The sequence below is a fragment of the Protopterus annectens genome, chromosome 2.part1, assembly GCF_019279795.1.
Source record: "Protopterus annectens isolate FY-2018-M chromosome 2.part1, PAN1.0, whole genome shotgun sequence".
Classification (NCBI taxonomy): Eukaryota; Metazoa; Chordata; order Ceratodontiformes; family Protopteridae; genus Protopterus; species Protopterus annectens.
In genome coordinates, this window is record NC_056729.1 from 955140640 (window position 1) to 955165260 (window position 24621).

The window sequence follows — 24621 nt, forward strand, 5'->3', positions numbered from 1 at the left end:
TATGAACCAAAGTGCAGTTTGTTTGGGCTCTCTTAGCACCTTCAGAGCTGGAATAATGCAGTTCTGACAAAGCCCTGATTTCTTCTTGCAGAGCTTTATTTAAAACTTGTCATTGCTGTCTGATTACTTGCTATGCAGCTACATTTTTGAAAAGACCCCCAGTGCCTTTTCTGGAATGCTTTGCTTTTTAACAACACTTTTTTTTTTCCCAAAATTTTTTTTTTTTTCAATTTCCAAACAAAGACCAAACAGCATCAACAATGTATTAATACACTGGGTACAGAATTAAAGGTGAACAGTATTTATACGTCAACATGAAAACAATATTTACAACTGTACAAAAGTGCCATCAAATATTTTGTTGCATCCATTTATCGAGCTTACCCTGTTAATGAGAAATCTTGTCATTACTTATCTATATAAATGCTGACGGTATAACTTTGTGCATAAATGTCTGTGTCTTTATTATAATGTGGGTAGGTTAAACTAGCAGAATGTTAAATATCTGTTTCCATGTTTTTAGTTTCTTAACACTATTTTTTGCATCAATTACCCATTTATGAGCTAGCATGTGTTTAATTACCATCTTTTTGAATTTGGTCCAATTGATGTTCATTCTGTCCCCCCATATGGATGCTTTGTATAGTTTCATTAATAGGAATAATGTGATATGTATGGTCGCTTGATTATGGGATATGTGAAGTAGTGTGTATTCCCATGTAAGAGTTGCTTTTTTATAGCCTTGTTTTTGCAGTTGGATTTTTAATGAGTTCCATAATTTAAATATGCATTTGCAGCTCCAAAACATATGTGTTAGATCTGCTTCCTTTGACCTGTATATGGACAGTTTGGTGAATTAGAATAATTACATTTGTGTAATACTGACGGGGTAAGATAGGCATTGTTGTTGATCATGAGTTGTGTGTAAGTTAACATTTTCAAAGGCAATGCCTTATGTGTTAATGTTAAAGCTTGATTTAATTGTTTAGTTACTGATGAGTTACTTTTAAGCCAGTAGTTAGAAAAGTATACCATCTTGGAATTTGATCTCTGCTATTAATTTGTACATGGTGGATATAATTTATTTCCCCGCTAGCATTGTGTTCCATAGAGTTTCACAATTGGTTATATCCACCTTGTTTAGTTTGGTGTTTTGAAGATGTTTGGAACATACTTCTCTAATTTGTCTCAAGATATTTGGGTATGATTTTGGTAAATTAAGCTGAGATCTCAAGTCTGCAATTGTATAGCTGTGGTAAGGGTAGAGAACTCGAATTCTCAAATCTTTTAATAAAGGGTAGTTGTTGAGATTTATCATTGAGTTGTTATTTTTTTAAGTTTGGGTTATTATGGAATTGGTTGAAATATGTCCATTGCTGGCTCAAGTTCTAGGGAAGTAAACAACTTTTGACGTATAGTAATGAAGTGTTTTAGAGGGTCAATGATCTTATAAGCTGTTACATCTTTTGTGGTTAGAAAAGGAAGAGCTCTAGGATTCATTTCTAGAGATTTGACATAGCTGTGACATATTTTCTGCCAGATAGGAGACCATTTGTTGGTTAAAAGGGCAAATTCTACTATCTTTAGTATTCTGCTACTATTGATAATGGTATAGAATAGTTTAAAATGTGGTAAGTTTAAACCCCCTTTTAGCTTTGGTAGAGATAGTTTTTGGTATGATATTCTTGTTCTTTTATTTCTCCTAAATGAACTTGGCCAGGAACATGTGTGTTTGTTTGAAGAATGTATTAAGTATTATCACTTGTGTGGTTGTAAATGTATAAATAACTCTGGGGAGAATATTCTTTTTGATGATCAAGACCTTGGATAGGAATGGTATTTTCAGATTGTTCCATCTGTTGCAGTCTAGCATTATCAGATTCCATTTAATCAAAATATTATTCAGATAAAAATCTTTTTTTGTTTTGGAAAAACGTAATCCTGAGATATTTGGTTGAGCCTTTTTTATTTTCATTGTCTAAAAGTGGGATTAATGATAATAGTTTGGGAGGATTTAAGGGAAAAATATTTTTTTTTAAATTAAGTTTATAATTGGATATACTTGAGAAATAGTTGATTGCTTTTATATTTGGGTATGTCAGTGTTGGGGGTGGTGAAGTAAATGTTTAAATCGTTGGCAAAAGCTGTGTAAAAGATTTTAGAGCTGAAGACAGATGGAGCTTTAAGACATGTTTTCTGTTTAATGTACAGAAACTGCAGTTCGAGGAACAGATTGAATAAGAAGGGGGATAAAGGGCATCCTTGCCTCGTCCCGTTTGTAATCTTTATTCTGTATGATAAAGTTATGTTAATATACAGGTTAGTATAAGGGTTTTCATACAGTATTTTAATTATTTGTATAAATTTGCTAGGGAACCCAAAAGAGATGAAGTAAGAAAGTGATATTCACTCTATCAAATGCTTTATGGGCATCAACCACCATTGTGTATATGGGAGTTGTCTTAATATTTCAAAGGTTATCATGGCTTCAAGAGTTAAGGTGTTATCACAAGTCTGTCTAGATGGAGTAAAACCTGATTGTTCAGAAGAAATAATGTTGGATACAATGTTCTTTAGTCTATTTGCTAGAATTGAATTAAGGAATCTTAGTGTCTCTGTTTAGTAATGATATTAGTCTGTAGCTACTAGGGTCTTTAGGATCTGATTGTTCTTTCAAAATAAAAATGTTTTTTGAGGCATTAAAGTGCACATCATTTATTTTGTTGTTTATTATGTAGTTTAGTACCTGTTGTAATATTTTAGCAACTAGTGTTGTGAAACACTTGTAAAATTCTGGTGTGAGGCCATCCGACCCTGGAGCTTTATTTGGTTTTAGATTTTTAATTGTGTCGATTTCTTTTGTTGATATTGGGTTTGTTAGATTATTTTGTTGGTTAGTATCTAGTTGCGGGAAGGCTATATTCTGAAGGAAAGCTTCCTTGTCTATTTCTGAAGATGATAAAGATTGTTCTCCATAAATATGAGTATAGAGTTGTTCAGAAAGGTTTATTATAGACTGGTTATTTAAATATAATTTGTTCTGGTGGCAAATATCTGTTATAATGGGTGTGGATTTCTGTAGAGTAGTTAGTCTCGCTACGGCCCTGGATGGCATTTGAATAGTCTCCACATATTTGGCACAAGTTTCTCATTTCATTAAATGATAAATTTCTTATCTCTTTTAGGTAAAGTTCTTTTTGCAGTTTTCTTAGGAGGTCTTCGGTGTTTTCATTAGGTCCTGACAGTTCCAATTCTAATTGCTTTATTTTTTTCTTTTAATACAAATTCTTCCTTGGAGAATAATTTTTTTTATAGTGCATTGCTTTGTTAATCAAAAAGCTTCTAATTTCAGCTTTTGTTCAAGTGCATTCAATGTCTAGTGGTAGTTGTGAATTAACTAGATTTAAAGTTATGAAGTTTAGTAGCATATGCCTTCTACTACGTCTTGCTTAGTTTAAAAAATTGGAATTGAATGACTAATTGTAGCCTCTGTTAGATTGTTGTTGTTTATTGTCCCATTCAATGAAAGGTGTGATTTTTGAGTTGTCGGAAAAAAAATCTGGTATGTGTACGGATTGTGACTTTCATGTTAAGGAATGTTTCAGAGATTAGAACAAAATCAATCCTCGACCACATTCTGTGACATTGTGAAGAGAAGGTGAAGTTTTCTGTTTTATTGTCTCTTCCAGAATACTTAAAGGGATCAAATAGTTTGAAGTCTTGTTTCAATTCCCTAATTGCTAGCATGGCCTGTTTGTTATATATTTTATTTGGATTAGATCTATCTTTATCTGGAGTTTGATAATAATTCCAGTCACCCCCAATAATTATAAAATTATCTTTAAATTCTGTTAATAAAGCATATAGTGACATGATAAAGTGCTGTTGGTTGTTGCATGGAACACAGATGTTTAGCACTAATATTGGTTTTGGAATGGCGGGGTTGGTATAGACTATATAACACCATCTACCCTCTTTGTCAGTATCAGTTTTAATTATGTTGCCTTGGAAATCTTGCTTGATTATTATTGCAACTCCTGCACTATTTGTTTTCCCCTCTGAAGCTGTGATTTATCTTATCCATTTTTTATTTTATATGCTTGTCCATTGTTCATTTGTAAGATGAGATTCTTGAATTAATATTATTTTGGCTTTGGTTTTAAATATAAGATGCAAGAATAGATTTAATTTGTTTTTGAATTCTAGGCCTTTAACATTCCATGATTCTAGTTCCCACATTTATCTCGGTAGTATCCTTGATTTCATAAAACATTTATGGATAATGTGTGTATGATTATTCACATAAGCTCGTTTTTCATGAGTTTGATTATGGCACCTGCCTATTCCTGTCCCAACCTAATGCCTAATCATTACTTCACTGGACCAAGAATAGTGAGGGGAAAGAAAGATGTTTTTAGTGTACGAATAACATTTTCCACTTGTATGTGTAAGGGAGTATTCTTTACCCATTGTAATTTCTGTACATTTCTCCTTATAGTCAATAATAACAACAATGTAGAGAAAGCCTAACATATCAGTTCTAAAAACAGCACTTCTTAATACTATTTCTTATTTTCTTCGTCTGCAAGACACTTGTGAAAACAATTATGCAAAAACAATCTACTAATACATTTATAAACAATACAACTTTTTAAACCTATTTGTAGTTATCTAGTGTTTTTTTAGCATAAGTAGAATGTTGAAGGAATCAAACTCTAATACTTTGGAATTTTAACATGTCATTAAATCAGTACTATATTCTAATAGTCTTCTAACATGCTCTTTGCTCAATATCTGATTTCCTTTAGTTCGTCAGATGTTTCGCTGTATTAAACATAATCAACATATTTAGTAACCCAGAGATACATTAATTATTAAATATTTAACACTCGTACTACTATTTACATTACTTCTGTTTCCATTGCTAGCACATGTCCAAGACTATTACTTGAGTAGTACACGCTTGCAGCTATGTATGAAAGTAACATAAGACTATTGGGAGGGTAAGTTAGTGTTCCTGTTGGTACTGTGAAACTTTATAAGGCTTGTCCAGCAGTCTGAAAGGTAAAGTTGGAGCAACTTTTAATTTTTCCAAAGGTACCCATTATTAACAGATTATTAGTTACCCTCTCTCCCTTATTGTTACACTTTTATAATACAATCAGAATTAACAGAGCAGCCTCCTAAGCAAGCATTATTTTATCACTCTAAAAAGAGACATAAAACAGCACTTCTAAAGTTATGTTATGTGAGAGGTTTCACAACAATTAATCCTACAATATGAGATACACAAGTTAAAACTCTTCTCTGATAATTGTAAAGTATTGCTAGTTCAGGTACAGCAAAGTGTGTTAAAAAAAGAATATAGCAATATGGATACATTAGCTTATATTTAGTGAATTACTTTTCAAGCTTTCAAGCTAGTGTCAAATATTACTTTGCAGTCTTTCTTCCCAAGCAGCACAAGGCTGTTAGATTTAAGGTAATCTGCAAGTATTACAGAATAAACTCGTTTAAACTGGTTTTGATTCAGTACCTTATGGTGATCAGAAAAGCTGGGAATCATGGCCGAATGTTCTAATTATTATAATTATGTTGGAATCTTGCTTGTCCGGGCCTTCAAAGCTTTGTTTCTTCATACTGAAGTTTTTTTGTTGCTAGACCTTGTTTTCCCAATGATTATGGCCTTGGGTTACTTCGTAGGGGGAAGATAATTCATTGTAGAGTCCTAGGAGGTAGTAACTTTTAAATTGGTCCACCCGGCTAACAAAAAATGCATTTTCAGTTCCTACTGCAGTATTTTAAGTTCCCCACTCATCTCATGGTCGGCCATGGTGTTTTAGAGGCCTAGCAAAGCAGGAGCCAGCTTAAATTAGAAGGATCCAGACCAAAGTGACTTCCAAACAGTCGGAAAAGCCTCCAGAGCTTGTTTTACCAATAATTTTCTTTCATTTTGATTCCAGAGAGACAATTTATTTGAAAACTGGAAGGTTGCTTTAGCCTCCTTTTGATTATCAACCTTGTATTTTCCATCCTGCACTTGGAAAAGGAGTGAGTTTGTATATTTCGTTTGGAATTTTATATTTTTTCTCTATTAGACATTTGCAGAAAGGTGAGAGCTGCTGCCTTGCTTGTCTTATTTGGATGGGGAGGTCCTGTGCAAAGATTTTATTTTTATTCCAGGTAACAAAACCTTTCTTTTTGCAGTAAATAAAATCTTTGAAATATCCTGGTAGTTTAAGAGTTTGAAGTATACAGGTCCGGGTTTGTTTGCTGCTTGAAATTCTCTAAAGGCACGGTGAGATCCTTCTATAATTATCTGCTGTGAGTCTGCAGATTTCTCCAACAACAGCTGTAGTATTTGTTTGATGGTTATTATCAGGTTATTGTGTGTAATAGTTTTAGGCATTCCTCTGATAATTAGATTATTCCTTCTAGAGCGTGGTTCAAGGTCTATTAGTTTAGCTTGCATGGCTTGAATTTCTTTTTGATTAGACTCAGTTTTTGTCGTATAGTGTCTATTTTTATTTCATTTTCCAAGATTTTAGATTCTGTTTTTCCATTCTGGTCAAGATTTGGTTGAAGGATTCTCCAAATGTTTTAAATTGTAAGGAAAGGTCTTGAATGGTTTGCTGTATAGGCAGTAGTGCATCCTTTATGTCATCTAGGTTGGCTGGCTGATCAGATTTATTTTTATTTTGAGCTTTTGAAATATCCATTGGTTTTGTAGTCTTCTGTCTTTTAGGTGTTGTATCTTTCTCAGGTGAAGCCAATACAGAGTACTTAGTTTTAGTTGTAGAAGTTTCCGTGGTATTTTCTTCCCTTGGCATTTTGTAATTAGGTAGAATGCAGTAGTTCAGTGACTCACCAGGGCCTCAGTACCAGATGTCATCAGCTTTATTTTTAATCTTAGTTAATCCTTCTGGTTTTTGTAGTTTCCTCTTCTTCGTTTTTTTTTTTTTTTTTTTTTTTGCTGCTAGTGTCTCTTAGATGAATTTCTCTTATTTTTTGTTGATTTAGTCCTCTGGGTTAGCTGAAAGTTTTTTTTCTGGGCAAAATCAGAGAGCTAGAAAAAGTAGTGCTTACATAACCTTTGATCCCTTTAACAACACTTTCTAACAAACTGCATTTCAAAATTAATTATTCCAGCTCTCTTAAAACCCTCAGACTTAGAAGCATCGCTCATACATTTTAAACTGCAGTTGCACAGCTGCCTTAGACTCTTTAAAGGTAGAATTATCACTTTCAAAGTTTTAACTTCACCTTACACAGTTGAAACTGTTGGTAATATACCTATTTGTCTCTATTTGTCAAGAATACTTTGATGCAAGGCAGGGTCATTCTGCTGCACTGCTGCATTATTTGTAACTAGACTTAATTATCCAGTTCTACTTTTTTAGCTATCAATATTGCTATAACTCAACATAGGCAATATTTAATTTACTACCCACTTCACTCGTGATTGTTAGTACAAATAGTATTACATACAAAATAAACATAAAACATTAATTCGGCAAGAGAAATAAGTATCCAAATAAAAAAAGGACTCTGTTTAGTGCTTTTGTTCTTTTAAAGTAACTCACAAGAACTTCATCAGAAACAGACCCACAGTTCTCACAACACAAACACACATACCAACAGATCACATGACCAATTAACTTTATAGTCATTAAGTACAATAAATGCAAACTTCTGTTTTAAAAATATCCAACAAGTAACTGTTTAAATAAGTTAAAAAAATCATAGTTAAATTCTTCTGTTTAAAAAAAAAATATGTTTATAACATCATTCAACCCTAGTAATTTGGCAGAAAATAAATATATCTGCCACATTGCTTCCTTAACTTCGAGTCTTGTATTGAAGTTGCCAGTTAAAGGGGCCATAACTGCACTGTCTAAAACATAAAAAGAAAATTTCCTAAAATTATATCAGACAAGTACAAGCTTAGCTAATATGTTCTTTAAGTCCTTGTAGCAGCTGTGGCATGTTCATAAATACGTTTTGCAAATTTGCTAACAGTTTTGCCCACAAAGAAATTGGGATAAGATTCTCAAAATGCAATGTAAACTACTCTTTGACTGTAGCAAGTATACCTATTTTAGCCCAAATCTGAGTTTTATAATGCTGTAAAATAACAGAGCCTTCAAAAACATATCTGCAATAATTTACAATGTTGACAATAGAATGTACCAAAACAAGAATAAGGCAGTGTGGTGTTTGTAAAACCAACTTCGTCAGACGATAAGGATAGGAAAGTAAGTCCCATACTTGGTTTCATAATGAGGTGATTGAGTAAATAGGAAGAGAAGCCACTAGGTGTAAGGTACCCAGATGACTTCCTACAAACTCCAGGTTCTGAACCGGAGTCAGTGTGGATTTTGTGAGATTTATGGTTATTACTAAGGAATTTGAGAACTGAAGTAAATAATCTCTGGCCTGAATCAGTTGATCCCAGGTTGAGACCGTAAGGAGCCAATTGTCTAGGTATGGAAACAACTGGAATCCTTTGAGTTTCAGGTAAGCTGCAATGATTGCATAAATTTGGTGAACACCGAGAAGGCTGTGGTGAGTCCAAAGGGCAGCGCTCTGAATTGGTAGTTACTGGCTCCCAGCAGGAGGAGCAGAAATCTCCTGGAGCACCTGTCTACTTTGATGTTATATAGTATGTGTCTTGAAGATCTATGAAGCACATCCAATCATCCTTGCACAGAAGAGGTAGAATGGACTGGACCATAAGCATTCAGAACTTGGACTTCTATACATACTGATTTGAATTGCTTAGATCCAGGATTGGTCTTAGCTCCTCTGTTTTCTTTGGTGCTAAAAAGAAGCAGGAGTAAGTTCTATCTGTGTTGGGACTTCTGGATGACTCTTTTTTTTTTTTGAAGCATCCACTGTACCTCTTGAGCTGCAAACTCCCTCTCACTGGATGGAATGTTGGGGAGTTTCCTCTTTGGTCCTGGTGGAGGAAGGGAAAAGGGAATACAATAGCCTCTGGTTATTATGCTCATCACCCAGTTGTTGTCTGTAATGCTTGTCCAAGCATCAAGGAAAGGTGACCTCTGACTGCCTCCAGAGATGGACAGTCAGGCAGTGCTTCAGCAGCACTGATACGACTTGTTGGGAAAGGTATCCCCAAAACCCTGGTTCTGCGGACCCCCTCTGCCCCAGTAAAGTGAGCATAAAAAAAGAGACCACATAATGTAGGGTTCAAATCCCGTTTACATCTCTGTGGTGCAATGTGTAAGTAAGGAAAGTAATGTACACCACTGAAACCTCCTTCTTTGCCTGTGGAACAGTTATGTCCCCAAGAGTCTTGGAAAGGTCCCTGAGATCAAAGGAACCACATTTTCTTACTGACTTGTTGATTCCTGGAGAATGTATGCTGAGGGGTAGAAGATCTGATTCCAACAGCAGACAGGGTCTATCCTTACTTTTACTGATGGCCCAAACAAGGAGGTATATCAAAGGGAGGGTTAATGAAAGACATCTAAGGGATTCACAAAATTGCACAGCCACATTCAGGCATGACTTTGTATGTCTGTGCCTGAGCCAGCTACTTGAGAGGTGCCTTCCACTGTATGGGAAATAAGCCTCATCAATGAATTACTGACAGAAGATAGAGTGACCAGTTAGGGAGAAACTTTGTTAAGGTCCTCTGCTGACATGGTCTCAGTGAGAAAGTTTGACAACTCTTTGAGCAAATCTCTCTGCAAATGGGTGAACTGTGCCATGAAATTTAAAGCTCTCAGTGTGAAAGTAGCTGAGGGGTAGACATGCTTCCCGAATCTGTCCATCACCCTGGACTCCCTGTTCGGTGGATGGACAGTGGAACTTTGTTGTGCTAACTCCTTTTTCATAGCTGCTGCCCCAACCATGGCATCCACTATGACCCCCTTGCTCCAATACTGCCAGTCTGCAGGACGGGACAAAAATGTATCTGGATGTTTGGGTACAGGCTCGACAGTGCCCAGGTCCTTCCAAGCCTGGTGGGAAACAAGGTTGATAAGCTCATCCACCAGGGAGTCACCCAAGATGTAAATGGGCTGGTCCTGAAAGCCTCCAGGGACACAGTTTCCTCAGGAGAAGGATTTTGGGAAGACCAACCACCTCTTTGCCTAAGGACTTCTATGATGTCCCCAAAGGAAACACTGTCAGGTGGTGATCAGGGAGATCCTTTGCCTTCATCAAAGTCTGTGTCCTCAGTGAGATACTCCAGGGGGAAGTCTATGTGCCTCCTCTTGCACGTCCTCTTCTGAGAAACCTCCTCTGTGGGGTGTCCCAGGGAGGTGTCAGAAAGGGTGTGGAATCCCTATGGGGAGCATGTGTGGAGACTTTCTGGAACTGGCTGACCTGAAGGAGCAGAGATGATGGGCTCAGAGCTCAAAGCCAATAAAGGCCAAGTGGTAGGAGCAGAGATTCAAGAGGATGGTTCCCTAGAAGTAGAGACCGCCTTTTCTGCAATCCAGAAGGCTGACAGAACTGGAGAAACCTCTCCTTCCTCCCTTGGAGCCGAAGCAGCTGAGGAAGGAAAGTAAGGGCCAGCCCCTGATCTGTGCTGACCAGAGAGAATCAGCCTCAAGCTGACTAGCGCTGAGGCACCCAAGGACAGAACCAACAAAATAGGAGCCAAACTTTGCTCCTCAGACCCAGCACAAGCCTCTTGGATTACAGACCTGCACTGATCCGAAGACAACAAAACAGAACTGGTCAGGGTAACAGTCGGATCACAGGAAAAATGCTTCCTCGGATCTGACAACATACCTCTTGGGGATCTAGAATTTTTGGGCTCTAAAGCTGAGGGTCATATCAGAGAAGGAGACAAACATTTTCTAGTAGGAGAACTCACAGATCCAATAGGGGATGGAGTTGGAATGACCCCCATCTGAATTTGAGCTCTATGGAATATCTGCGTCATTCTGTCCATAGTCAGTTCTGAATAACTCCTGGAAGACTTAGTTTGAAGAGGGTGGTCTTGAATGTTTGGGTAGGAGTTTGAAGAATTTTTGGAGGTAGTGTCGGGGACATTGCCTGCAGTATTATATCTGGAAAACGGCCTCTAGTTGTTGGATCTGATCACTTAGGATCCGAGAAAGAGGCAAGCTGGATGGGAGAGCTGATCGTTACGATCAAAACTGTTGGATCTAAGGAGGACATGCACTCCGAGGCAGGCTCAACAGTAGTCAGATCTGTGGACGTTGGATCAGTCACTTTCTTAGATTTTGCTGATGGCTCCAAGGAGGAAGGAGGAGACTTGCAGTGCCTCTTTCTTGGCTCCAATACCACTTGTTTAGTGGGGGGTTTGAGCCCCAGCAGGTAACAATCCTTTTAATATTAATTTATTGATGAACCTAGAGAGCTCTCGGATTAACAGTACTGCATACAGGACAAGAAGTCTCCAAATGGGCAGCTCCTAAGCAGCATACACACTTCTTCTGGGCATCAAGGGTTGGGAATCTTATGCCCACAAGAAATGCACTTTTTGAATCCAGTTGGCTTCTCCGGTTTGTCCAACATGATTCCTGTCCACTAACTAAGCAGAAAATAAATATAAACGTATTCCTGACTAAAGCTCTATAGAAAAATTCCTAAAAATGAAACTGTAACAGTACAAAGGTATGACTAACTGACACTAAAGTTCACACTGTAACTTTATCAAGATAAAAATTCAAACTCTTAAACTTGTAAACTTTTAATTTACAAGAGAAAAACACACATGCATGCAGAGAAAGATGCAGAGAAAGCTATAAAGAAGAAATACTAAGTCCCTGGTGGTAGCGAAAGCTAAGTTAAGTAAGTTTTAAATTCTGACTACCGCGCTACAACTAGGTCTCCCTGAGCTGAAGAACACACGCATGGACACAAAAAACTAAGTCCCTGGTTAAGGGAGGAGCAAGAAATTATTTTTAAATAGCAATATAGAAAAAAAGGTCACCAATGGGTGAAAGCACTTATCACCAAGATAAATCTATGGATGAGAGGCTGGATCTTCCATCATGCTAATATGGTGGCAAACGTGATCTGAGGAGTTTGGGGATGTACTGAGGTATTACGGGTAAAGGGAGGAGCATGAGGCTTGAATCAAAAATCTTATAAATTGCAGCCAAGTCAGATCCGAAGATCAAATCCTAGACCCACTGGTGAGGACGAATGAAAAGGAGATCAGATCTACTGTTATGGTAATATTTTACACAACTGTATTATCACCTTCCATGCCACTGTTGCAGTATTCCTTACAATAGGGAGAGTACAAAAGCTCAGGAAGAAAGTTGAGGGGAGGAAGGACCAGCAGACCCATCAAGAAAACCATGTAGGATAGCCCTGGCAAAACCGGCTCTAACCCTCGAAACAACAACCAACTTTTATAGTACTTCATAAACGTATGCACAGAAGACCAAGTAGCTGCCTCAAAAACATAATTAGTATCCAAGCCCCTGAAAAAAGAACCATTAGAAGCCACAGCTCTGGTAGAGTGAGCCTTAGAAGAAGGAAGGCTTTTCCCATGAAAGGAATAATAAAAGGAAATAGCTTTAGATATCCAGGAAGAAATGGTTTGCTTGGAAACAGCCAAACCAAAGATCTACAATGAAAGAAAACAAAATGTTGCTCAGATTTATGAACGGCTTTAGTTTTATCCAAATAATATCCGATTTGTCTATGCAAATCCAAGGCATGAAGAACCTTCTCACTAGCAGATTATGGAGAACAGAAAAAGTGGACAAATGAATAGACCAATTAAGAGACAACTCATTAACCAAATTGGGAATAATAAAATGATTAGTACGAACAGACACCCTGTCCTTATGAAAAACCAAAAAAAGGAGGAAGAGCCATAAGGGCCTGCAGCTCATCCACACATCTGGCTGAGGTAAAGACCCAAAGAAGAACAGTCTTCCAGGAATAATGCTGTAAAGAAACTGAAGCTGCAGGCTCAAAAGGAGCCCAAGTCAGTTTTTCTAACACAAATGTAGGTCTTGGGAAGGAAGAATAGGCTTTCTGGGAGGACTAACATGAAGAATGCCTTTAAAAAATTGTTTGACCTCCAATCTAGAAGCCAAAGGGGGAGTCAAAGGCAAACAAGCAGAAATAGCTAATAGGTCGGATTTAACAGAAGCGTATGCTAACCCAGCATTGAGCAGTTCACACAAATAAGACAGAACCAAAGGAACTTCCACAGTAAGTGGATCCAGGTTACAAGAAAGATACCAGACAGAAAATGCCTTCCCACTTGGATAAATAACATTTTCTGGTAGTGGGTTTCCTGGCCTCCTGCTGGACCCAAAGCATGTCTTCAGGGAAAAAAAGGTGCCTAAAAGGGATCAAAACCCTATCACCTACACTGTCAATTGAAGAGTAGACAGGTGGAGATGGATGAGAGTTCCCTTGTCTTGTGTGAGTAGATCCACCCTGCGAGTTAACTTGTGAGTATTGCCCTTGGCTAAATGCAGAAGAGGGAACCAATGCTGTCTGGACCAAAAGGGGGTCACCAACAAGATTTTGGGCACATCCTGTTCTATCTTGAACAGGACCCATGGAAAGAGAGGAAGGGGAAGGAAGGCTCCCCTTCCAAGAGAATGACATTCACCTTCCAGGCCAGAGGACATGGGACTCTAGTACAAAAGAGAGGAAGTTGTTTGTTCAGAGTAGAGACAAAAAGATCTACTTGAGGATTACCCCATTGATAGAAAATGTCCAGAAACACATCTCTGTGAAGCATCCACTCGTGGGATTGTGTTATGGACCTGCTCAGAGAATTTACAATAATGTTCTAATCTGAAGGAATGTAAATTGCCTGAAGGGTCACCTGATACTGGATAGCTTGATGCCAAAACTGAAAAGCTAGTCTGCACAGGTTATAAGATCTTGTCCCTCTTTGCTTGCTGATGCACTACATCACTGCGGTATTGTCTGCGAGGACTTTCAGGGGCCCTGGAAAGAAAAGAGAATGAAAAGCCTGAACAGCCAGAAGAAGGGCTCTCATATCTCTTTGATACTGATGTGGTCTTTCTTTTGTTGAAGAGACCAAAGATCCTGCACTTTCAGATGATTGAAGGAAGCCCCTCATCCCATGTCTGAGGTATCTGTAAAAGGTTCCTGAGAGGGGGCTGGAGGTTGAAATGGAAGCTCTGGATTGATGAACTGATGAATCCACCACTGAAGTTCCAGCTTGAGACAGGGGAGAAGGAGAATTGGAAAATCCAAAGTATGAGAGTGTTGAAGCCAGATTGACTTTAGGAACCACTGGAGCTTTCTCATGTGAAGCTTCGCCAGAGGAAGCATAGGAATGGTGGAAACCATGTATTCCAGAGCCATCAGAAACCCCCTGGCTGTAACGGAGTCCAGAGGAAGAAGGTATTGAAAGAATGCAATCACAGTTAAAGCCTTGGGAGGAGGCAGAGATGCCAGCATTGGAAGAGTCTGGAACCTGCACCCTAGAAACACATGATCCTGAGAAGGATTCAGGAATGATTCTGGAAATTCACTATAAACGACAGGCATTGCAGGAGACGAATAGCAAAGTGAAGATGCCGAAGTAAGATTTCTGGAAAAGCGGTCTGAATGAGTATGTCGCTCAGGTAAGGAAATATCTGTATTCCTTCCCTTCAAATTGGTAGCCAGCAGCCCGTACATCATCTTTATGCCCTACACTGAACAGGGAGCATGCATGTGATGTACTGCATACCTATTACAACCTAAAGGCTTTGGTGTACTGGCCAGACATCGGGCTAACCTTGGCATGGAATCCCCTATTGTAAGGAATACTGCAACAGTGATATGGAAGGACATCAACTGTTTAATCTTAAAAAAATCTGGAATGCCATTAAAGCTCTCAGCACTAATAAGATACTGACTAAGTACCACTCCTCTCCACTTCTTATACAGGAAATCATGGATGGAATCCATGCTAACATTTCAAGATTTTCTTTTATATTATTCCTACTTTTATCTCTCTCACATTTCCTCATAAATATTTCAGTGAATCCAAGTGATCCCCTCTGTAAAATTAGATTCTCTGTAAAATGATATCCTACCACTGTTTCTACTTTAAAACCATTTCTCATAAAAAGACTGAGAAAGTACTCTTTTCAGGGATTTATCAAATACAAACTTTCATTACTTGCATCTAAAACACTTTACTGGTGATACTGCCTGCATTTCCAGATCTTTATGACACATCTTTAATTTTCTCTTAAAACTGGTCTGATTCCAAACAACAACAAGCATTAAGTTCCACACCCTATAACATCCTTGTACTATAGACCTATTGATAATCTATGACCTTTGGGAAGCATACTTGAAAGAACTCAGCTAAGGACAATTGTTAGCATATATAAAGTAGGATCTGCTATCTGATTAACAGCATTTTTTCTCCCCAAGGACAGTACACAGACCACAATGCTGTCCTTAGCCTCTTAAATTTTCTTAACCATGGAAAAGAGGCCTCTTACTAGTGCAATCTTCCTGGACTTAAAAGAGCATTCAAAAATGTCAACCAAAATCTTTTACTGGACAAGCTAATGGACTATGGTGTCTTAGTTTCCACTTAGTTCAGGATACATTTATCAAACAGAACATTCACAGTTACTGTCAGTAAAAAGAAGTTATGTGCCTACCATAACGTTCCATGTTAGTTGTCTTCATCTCGCCTTCCTTCTTGCTGGTTGGGATTGGAGCCGATCCTCGGCTCCGACTCAGCCATCTTCAAAAGCTCAAGAGGTGTTTTACTGGCTCGAGGCTACCCCTTATCCCATAATGCCTAGCGATAGCTACCCAGATCATGTTTGAAATACCTAACTCCAGACATAACAACATAATAAATCAATCAAGAACTAGTTGACTATAACTGCCATATTCTCTCAAGTCAAAAAAGGACACAACAGAACACACAGCCAGTGAAACAGAACAAAAAATTCCTCTCGATCCAATAGGACAGGGGGACAGAGGGTGGGACACAAGAAGGAACAAACAAACCAAAGTCCTGCCAGACACCAACAGCCAAAACCAAAGAGTAAAAGAAAGTAAGGCAGAACACTGCTATGAAGCGTAATTCTTTTATTAAAACACAAATATCCAAGGTTAGCGCTTTCGGGATAAAAACTCTTCATCAGACACAGTAAAATCTCATCAAACATTATTTAAAATATCCACCAGCCAATGAGCTATTAGTAAACTACCCGCCTTTTTTGTAGTGCGGGTTTTAAAGGGACCATGTCATTAAGACCAGGGCTCCTATGAGCCATCAATTGTAAAATCCAACGTGATTCCAGGGATTCTGTGATTAATTTTACATCACCACCTCTATTATTCATTGTCACATTGGTTATGGCCTTAAAAAGAACGGTATGGGTAGGATTTAATTCAATGTGCCTATATAGTGCATTGTGCTTGTCCTTATTCCTAATACTGGACAGGTGCTGTAGCACCCTTACCTTGAGCATATTATTTGTCTTTCCTACATAAAACCCCGTGCATTGTGTGCACTCAGCTATGTAGACCAAATTTACTGTCCTGCAAGTAGCTCTAGCTTTAAAACTAAAAGTTCGCCCATTATTTGGTTGAATAAAAGTAGTATCTTTATTAATGTGTGGACAAGCTTTACAGGCCCCACAGGGTATAGTACCTATATTTACTTTAAATGGTCTTTCTATGGTAAATCCCCTCTCTTTACATAATATGTCCTTAAGGTTCCTGTTACGCCTATACCCAAAGGTGGGGCGTGGACCGACAATCTCCCTCAACTTGGTATCACTTCTTAGGATATTCCAATTTTTATATACAATATCCCTAATGTCACCTATGTTACTACTATAAGTGAAGTATACCTTCGGACATTCTGTATTAACATGGGGCATTTTAGGTACATTCATTTCACTTTGTGTGCAAAAGTGGGAAAGGGACACCATCTTTCACAATCAGTATTGGATGCAATACATAGGGGCTTATATGCGTTTTGTTGATGATGTGTTTGTTTTTTGGAAGGGTGACATTCCCTCTTTGGAAAGTTTTGTGGAATATTTACATTCCACAACTACTTTTCTTAGATTTACCTTAAAGTACTCTGATTTTCAAATGGATTTTTTAGATGTCTGTATTACCAGGACTAATGAGGGTTTAGTTTCCAGCATCTACAGGAAGGAATGCTGGAAGAATAGTATGCTTAGTTTTGATAGCATGCACCCTCGATACATGTTTGCGAACATAGTTCAGGGACAGGCTTGCAGGGTATCAAGGATATGTTTAGATGATACCCAATTTGAAAAAGAAGTGGATGGCTTGAAGCGTTGCTTTTTGGATAGAGGTTATAAAGAACATTTGGTTGATCAGACCATAAATAATAGCAAATCAAAAAGGGTGGATAGATATAAGCCTTGGCTTAGATGCACACAAAGTGAAATGAATGTACCTAAAATGCCCCATGTTAATACAGAATGTCCGAAGGTATACTTCACTTATAGTAGTAACATAGGTGACATTAGGGATATTGTATATAAAAATTGGAATATCCTAAGAAGTGATACCAAGTTGAGGGAGATTGTCGGTCCACGCCCCACCTTTGGGTATAGGCGTAACAGGAACCTTAAGGACATATTATGTAAAGAGAGGGGATTTACCATAGAAAGACCATTTAAAGTAAATATAGGTACCATACCCTGTGGGGCCTGTAAAGCTTGTTCACACATTAATAAAGATACTACTTTTATTCAACCAAATAATGGGCGAACTTTTAGTTTTAAAGCTAGAGCTACTTGCAGGACAGTAAATTTGGTCTACATAGCTGAGTGCACACAATGCACGGGGTTTTATGTAGGAAAGACAAATTATATGCTCAAGGTAAGGGTGCTACAGCACCTGTCCAGTATTAGGAACAAGGACAAGCACAATGCACTATATAGGCACATTGAATTAAATCCTACCCATACCTTTCTTTTTAAGGCCATAACCAATGTGACAATGAATAGAGGTGGTGATGTAAAATTAATCACAGAATCCCTGGAATCACGTTGGATTTTACAATTGATGGCTCATAGGAGCCCTGGTCTTAATGACATGGTCCCTTTAAAACCCGCACTACAAAAAAGGCGGGTAGTTTACTACTAGCTCATTGGCTGGTGGATATTTTAAATAATGTTTGATGAGATTTTACTGTGTCTGATGAAGGGTTTTTATCCCGAAAGCGCTAACCTTGGATATTTGTGTTTTAATAAAAGAATTACGCTTCATAGCAGTGTTCTGCCTTACTTTCTTTTATTCTTTGACACAAGAAGGAAGGTGAGATGAAGACAACTAACATGGAACGTTATGGTAGGTACATAACTTCTTTATGTTAAGTTGTCTATCTCGCCTTCGTTCTTGCTGGTTGGGACAGCGTCCATAGCACATAAAAAGCCGGGTGGATCAGTGGAACAGACTCTTCAGAACAGTGGACCCAAAGTCGGCTCTGCTCCTGGAGACCACATCCAACTTGTAATGAAAAATAAAGGTATGAGGGTTTGCCCACGTGGCAGCTGCACAGAGAGAATCCATGGGCAACCTGGATTGGAAGGCTACAGAGGTGGCCAAGGCCCTAGTAGAATGACCTCTCTGTTTAATAGGTAACTCTTTATTCCTTAGCTGATAAATGAAAGAAATAGTGTGTGACAACCATCTGGACAAGGTTACCTTGGAAACTAGGAGACCTTGTTTGCCCAAGGCATAAGAGAGGAATAGTTGGTCCGATTTCCTTACTTCTTTAGTTCTGTGCAAGTAAAAGTGCAACTGCCTATGAACATTCAATTGGTGTAGTTTGTATTCTGCCTTGTTGGTATGATTAGGGAAAAACACATGAATATCTATAGAATGGTTTAAGTTACTTTCTGAGCAGACTTTAGGGAGAAATGAGGGATTCATTCTCAGAGCAACCCTGTCCTTATGAAAAACCAAGTAAGAAGGACGAACACATAGCGCCTGAAGTTCGGAGACATGTCTGGCTGAAGTAATAGCTACCAGAAAGAGTGTCTTCCAAGATAGGAACTTGATAGAGCAGGAAACTGCTGGTTCAAAAGGGGGCAGAATTAAGGTGGTTAGGACTAAATTAAGGTCCCAAGGAGGAGGAGGATCTCTCACTGGAAGCCTAAGAAGAGTTGCCCCTCTCAAAAAAGCTTTACATAGCTTATGAGACATGTTAGAGTTCGAAAAACCAACATGAAAGTTAGAAATGGCTGCCATTTGTACCCTGATCGTAGAAGCAGCAGACCCAGAATGAAACAGTAGAGCTAGGAATTCCAAGATTTTGTGGACTGGGGCTGAGAACGGATCCACGTTCCTAGCCTTTGCCCAACAAAAAAAAAAAGTTTCCATTTGCTAGCATAAAAGTTTTCCTCGTTGTAGATTTGTGAGGAGACACAATAATGTTGCGGACTGCTGGAGAAATGCTGGGAAGCTTGGCTAAGGTTGGAAGTGGAGCAAACAAGCTGTGAGCTGGAGGGATTCTAGGGATTGATGCAACCTGCCTGATTGATGAACCAGGAGGTCTGGAATTGGGTCCAGAGTCCAGGGTTGATCGAGAAGGTAACGGTGCAGGAACGGAAACCATATCTGTCGAGGCCAGTAGGGAGCAATGAGGTTCATTTTGCAACCCAACGATATTGCTTTCTGTATAAGTTTAGGTATCAGAGGGAATGGAGGAAAGGCATAAAGAAGTCCCTGGGGCCAATCATGGACTAGAGCGTCTCTAGGTGTGTGAGCCAGAAGTGGAAGAAGGGAGAAGTAGTTGCTGCATTTGCTGTTGAAGGGGATGGCAAAGAGATTGCAGCAAGGCTGTCCCCATTTGTGAAAAACAAGATTCACAATATCCTGATTCAGAGACCACTCGTGAGGCATTAGAATAGCTCTGCTGAGCCTGTCTGCTATGACATTGGATCTCCCAGGGATGTACGTCGCAATCAGAAAACGTTGGGAGGAAATCGCCCACTGCTAAAGCCTGAGTGCTTCTCGACACAGGGGGTAGGACCTGGTTCCACCCTGCTTGTTGATGTACCACACCACTGACATGTTGTTCATTTGAATAGCAATGGTCCCAAGAGGAAGAGAGTCTTGAAGGGCTTACAACGCCAGGAGCACGGCTCTCATTTCCAGGACATTTATATGCAGATGGTACTCGTGAGGTTGCCACGTACCTTGGACTGTCCTGCCCAGATAATGCCCCCCCCCACCCTATCAGGGAGGCGTCCATCGTTACTGTGTCTACCGGAGGGGGTTGTATGAAAGGTCTGCCCTGAGTAAGTAGTGGGGAGACCATCCACCAAGAAAGATGCCTTTTGCATGCGTCCGTGCTCATGATCTTGTACGTCATGGGTAGCTCTTGGAAAGACCACTGCATAAACAGAAGTCACTGAAGAATCCTCATATGAAAGCACGCCAGTGGGATTAGGAGAATTGCTGCTGCCATGGAGCCCAGAGTTTGAAGGACGTGCCTGACTTGGATCCTTTTGCTCTGCATCAGAACCTGTACCTGCTGACAAATTGCAGACACCTTTTCTGGTGGTAGTCTTGCAAACATATCCCTTGTGTCTAAGTCTGCTCCTATATAAGTGATAGATTGACAGGGCAACAAGGCAGATTTTTCGAAATTTATTGTGATAGCGAACTGTGAGCAGATTGTGATTGTGTAGTCCCGTGCTTGTATGAGTTGATGCCTGGTGGTAGCAGTAAGGAGCCAGTCACCTAGATACGAAAACACCTGGAATCCTTGATGCCTCAGGTGAGCCGTGACCACTGCCATATATTTGGTGAACACCCTGGGGGCTGTGGTGAGACCAAAGGGCAGAACTCCGAACTGATAATGACTGGCCCCCAGCCGGAAGCAAAGATATCTTCTGGAGCGCCTGTCCATCTTTATATGGTAGTATGCATCCTGAAGATCTATAGAGCACATCCAATTGTCCTGACCCAGAAAGGGTAAAATGGACTGTAGCGTGACCATCCGAAACTTCATTCTTTGGACAGAACTGTTTAATCTGCTGAGATCCAGAATCGGTCTCCAGTCTCCTGTCGTTTTTGGTACTAAAAAGAACCTTAAGTAAGTTCTGGATCCGTGCTGGTCTGCCGGGACTTCCTGGATGGCTCTTTTTTCTAGCAGTTTTGAAACTTCTATTACTGCTTGCTCCCTCAGATTGGGTGGAACATCTGGCAGGGTCTTCCTTGACTGTAAGGGGGGTTGAAGGAAGGGAATTTTGTAACCTCCGGATATAACGGACCGTGCCCATCTGTCTTGCGTTAAACTTCGCCAGGCTTTTGGATACAGCGAAAGTCTTCCCCCGACTGCCTCCAGAGATGAGCAGCCAGGCAACCCTTCAGGGATGCTGAAAGGGCTTATCAGAGAAGGATTCTCTGTTGCCCTGGTTCTGCGGACCCCCTCTGCCATGAGAGCGGCATCTATTATTATTGTTTTCCCCCCTGCCTCTGGAGGAAAAATCACTGTGTGTGTCAGGCAAGGCTCCCTGAGATTTACGGAACCACATCTTACCACTCTTCTGACCTTTGGGGTAGGGTCTAGAGGGAGTGGAAAAATGGACTCCTATGGCAGAGAGAGTCTTGCCTTCTTGCTCACACCTAGTCAAAGTGTCTTTCACCTGTGGTCCAAAATGAAAGGAACCATTAAAGGGAGTGTTGGTGAAGGACACTTGAAAGGGTTCCACAAAGTTACACAGCCACATCCAGGCATGCCTCGTAAGGGCCACCTCGGTACCAGCAGCTCTACTCGCCCCATCGGCTGCATAGGAAATGAGCCTCATGGAGGAGTTAACTACAGAATTAAGTGTCGCTATCTGGGAAGCTACCTTGGCTTGTGCTCCCTCAGCTGTTGGATCTTGGAGGGTATCTCCGAGCTCTTTAAGGAGATCCCTTTGAAGTCGAGTAAAATGACACAGGTAGTTCAGTGACCTCATAGAGAAGATCGCTGAACCGAACATTCACTTCCCATATCTGTCCATCGTCCTAGACTCCTTGTTAGGGGGATGGATAGACAAAGAGGTCTCCACTAACTCTTTTTTGGTGGCTGCTGCTACCACCATAGCATCAACAGGGACACCTTTCGAAAGGAACTGCTTATCCTGGGGTGCTGTAATAAATTTACCAGGTCTCCTCGGAGTTCGTTCCACTGTATCCAGAGTTGACCAAGCCTTTCGAGCCACCACTGTCATAAGTGGATCGAAAGGCGGAGAAACCCAGGAGGTGGAAGGTCAGGAACCGAAGGCATCCAGGAATACAGACTCATCTTCAGAAGGGGCTAAGGGATTCCAGTTCCCCCTCTGCTTGAGCATTTCCAGGAGGTCCGAGAAGGAATCATCTTCAGAGGGGGATCTCGGGGACCCTTCTGATTCATCTAAGTCTGTATCAGAAGTGACAGACTCAGGGGAGTTAATGCACTTCCTCTTGCACTTCTTCTTCCGAAGGGGCTCCTCTGAGAGATCAGGGGAGGCCTCAGAAGAAGAGGAAAGACCCAATGGGGTGTCCCAGAGCTTCGGTTCCCTACGCTTGGGGTCTGGAGGAGGAGCAGAGGTTGGCACAGGCACTACAAGGGACGGAGCTGGTGGGGCTGATAGTGGAGCTGACTCAGTGAGAGCACACTCCGCATGACATCACCACAATGCAGAGAAAGCTCCGGTTCCGAAGAAATAAGAATCTTTCTCTGCACCAAGGGAGGCAGCTCCGAAGCCGATGTAGGAGCCAAGCTCACCTGCGCCGAAGCTCCGAGAGGGAGAAAGGGGTCGGACAAGGGTCTGATGCCACTCGCCCCCTCGGAGCCGATGAGGGAGCCCCAGTGCTCAGATCCCGTGATGGACGGTACCACCGAGGGAATCGGAGCAGACGGAACCGAAAGAGATACTGTAATTAGAGCCGACGGTTCCACTACTCGAACCCCAATGAACTCCGGCTCCAAATTCATTGGAGTCAGAGGAGGAACATCGAGATAAGTGGATGGAGCCAATACCTGTTGAGGAGGGCTGGACAACAACTTGGATAGTGCCTGGGACTTTAGCAACCTACTGACCACTCTCTCATCGTGATCAGACAGCCTAGAGGATCAAGATGAGTGAGAGGATCATTGCTACACTCGCTCCGAAGTAAGGGAGACAGAGGAGCCAAATGCACAGATTCAAGTGAGGGGGACCTCAGCCTCTTGTGGCTCCACGACGGCTCCGAAGCCTCTGATGGAGCCGATGGGGAGATTGTCTTGTCGGTGCCAGCCAGAACCGACATGGAAGGTAAAACCTGAACCGACGGCTTAGTGGGTTTAGGGAATTTCACAGGCTGTGAGCTCTTGGCCAGTGAATCCAGGGGTTTTAAAAGACCCCTAAAGAATAAGCTTATTCTTATGCTCCTGCAGGACTCTTGGACTAAAGGCATGGCAGATAGAACAAGAGTTCTGCAGGTGCACAGCGCCTAAACAATAGATGCAAGAAGTGTGTTCATCTGTCAGAGACATTTTCTGACAGCATGAGTCACACTTATTGAACCCAGAAACCTTGGATTCCTTCGACATCCTTAAAGTAGAAGGAAAAACAATTATATCAATAACAACCAGAAGCAATATACAGTCTACCAAAAACACACTATTATAAAGACTATAGCTAAAGTTTTTTTTTTTTTTTTTTTTTTTTTTTTTTAAATAATAGGAAAACCTCTAACTTAAATGGCTAGCCTATAAGAGAAAGGTAAAAGGAAAAGCCTCTAACTTAAATGGCTAACCTGACAAGAAGAGGTAGGGGGGAGGGGTGGTGGAGAACTCTCTAAGTTAAATGAATGCTACAAGAAAAAGGAGGGATACTACGAGTTAAACAACTAACTATCACAAAACAAGACTATCGTTAACAATAAAATACTAGAAGGGTTGAATTCTAGTGAAAAAAGTTATACAAAAAAACTTTATAAGAGCCTGAACCAGAAAAACGACACCTCGCTGCTGAAGCAGCAAACGAGATCTGGGTAGCTATTGCTAGGCATTATGGGATAAGGGGTAGCCTCGAGCCAGTAAACAACTCTCGAGCTCTTGAAGATGGCTGAGTTGGAGCCGAGGATCGGCTCCGATCCCAACCAGCAAAAACGAAGGCGAGATAGACAACTTAACATCCATTATTCTGTCACAGGATCTTTCCATGCTAATATTTCACATGGTTCAATGTTTTGCCAGCTACTTTTCTCTCTTTACATTGACAAGATACCCTAGTACCTGCCACATTTACATACTACCATGTATGCTGATGATGTGGCATTTATAGCTGGCCATAAGTCTGCAAAAGAAATGGAGACTACTTTACAAAATTATTTTTCTTCATGTTAGACGTGCTTCACAACAACAGATTAACAATCAACAATATTAAATTCACATTCATTTTATTTAGGATAGCAAAATAATTTGGTAAAGCATCCAACCACTTTGACAACATCTGATTCAGATGAGGCCTTTCATCCACTCAAAACTCATCAAAACTACCTAGGACTATTATGGGATAACACTTTAATCTTTCAAAAGCATGTCATACAGATAACATGCATACCGCTCAACTGTCCAGATTTTCACAGAATGCCCAGATTTTTGCGGCATATTTTTGGTCTGTTTCTCATAAAATTGCAGTTTTC

The 24621-nt window shown here is 40.1% G+C and overlaps 1 protein-coding gene across 1 annotated transcript in view; it reads right to left on the minus strand.

Moving 5' to 3' along the window:
* CC2D2A (coiled-coil and C2 domain containing 2A) overlaps positions 1–24621 on the minus strand; it is a 3655067-nt gene that overhangs the window by 2025395 nt on the left and 1605051 nt on the right. The gene's annotated exons all lie outside the window — the stretch shown is intronic.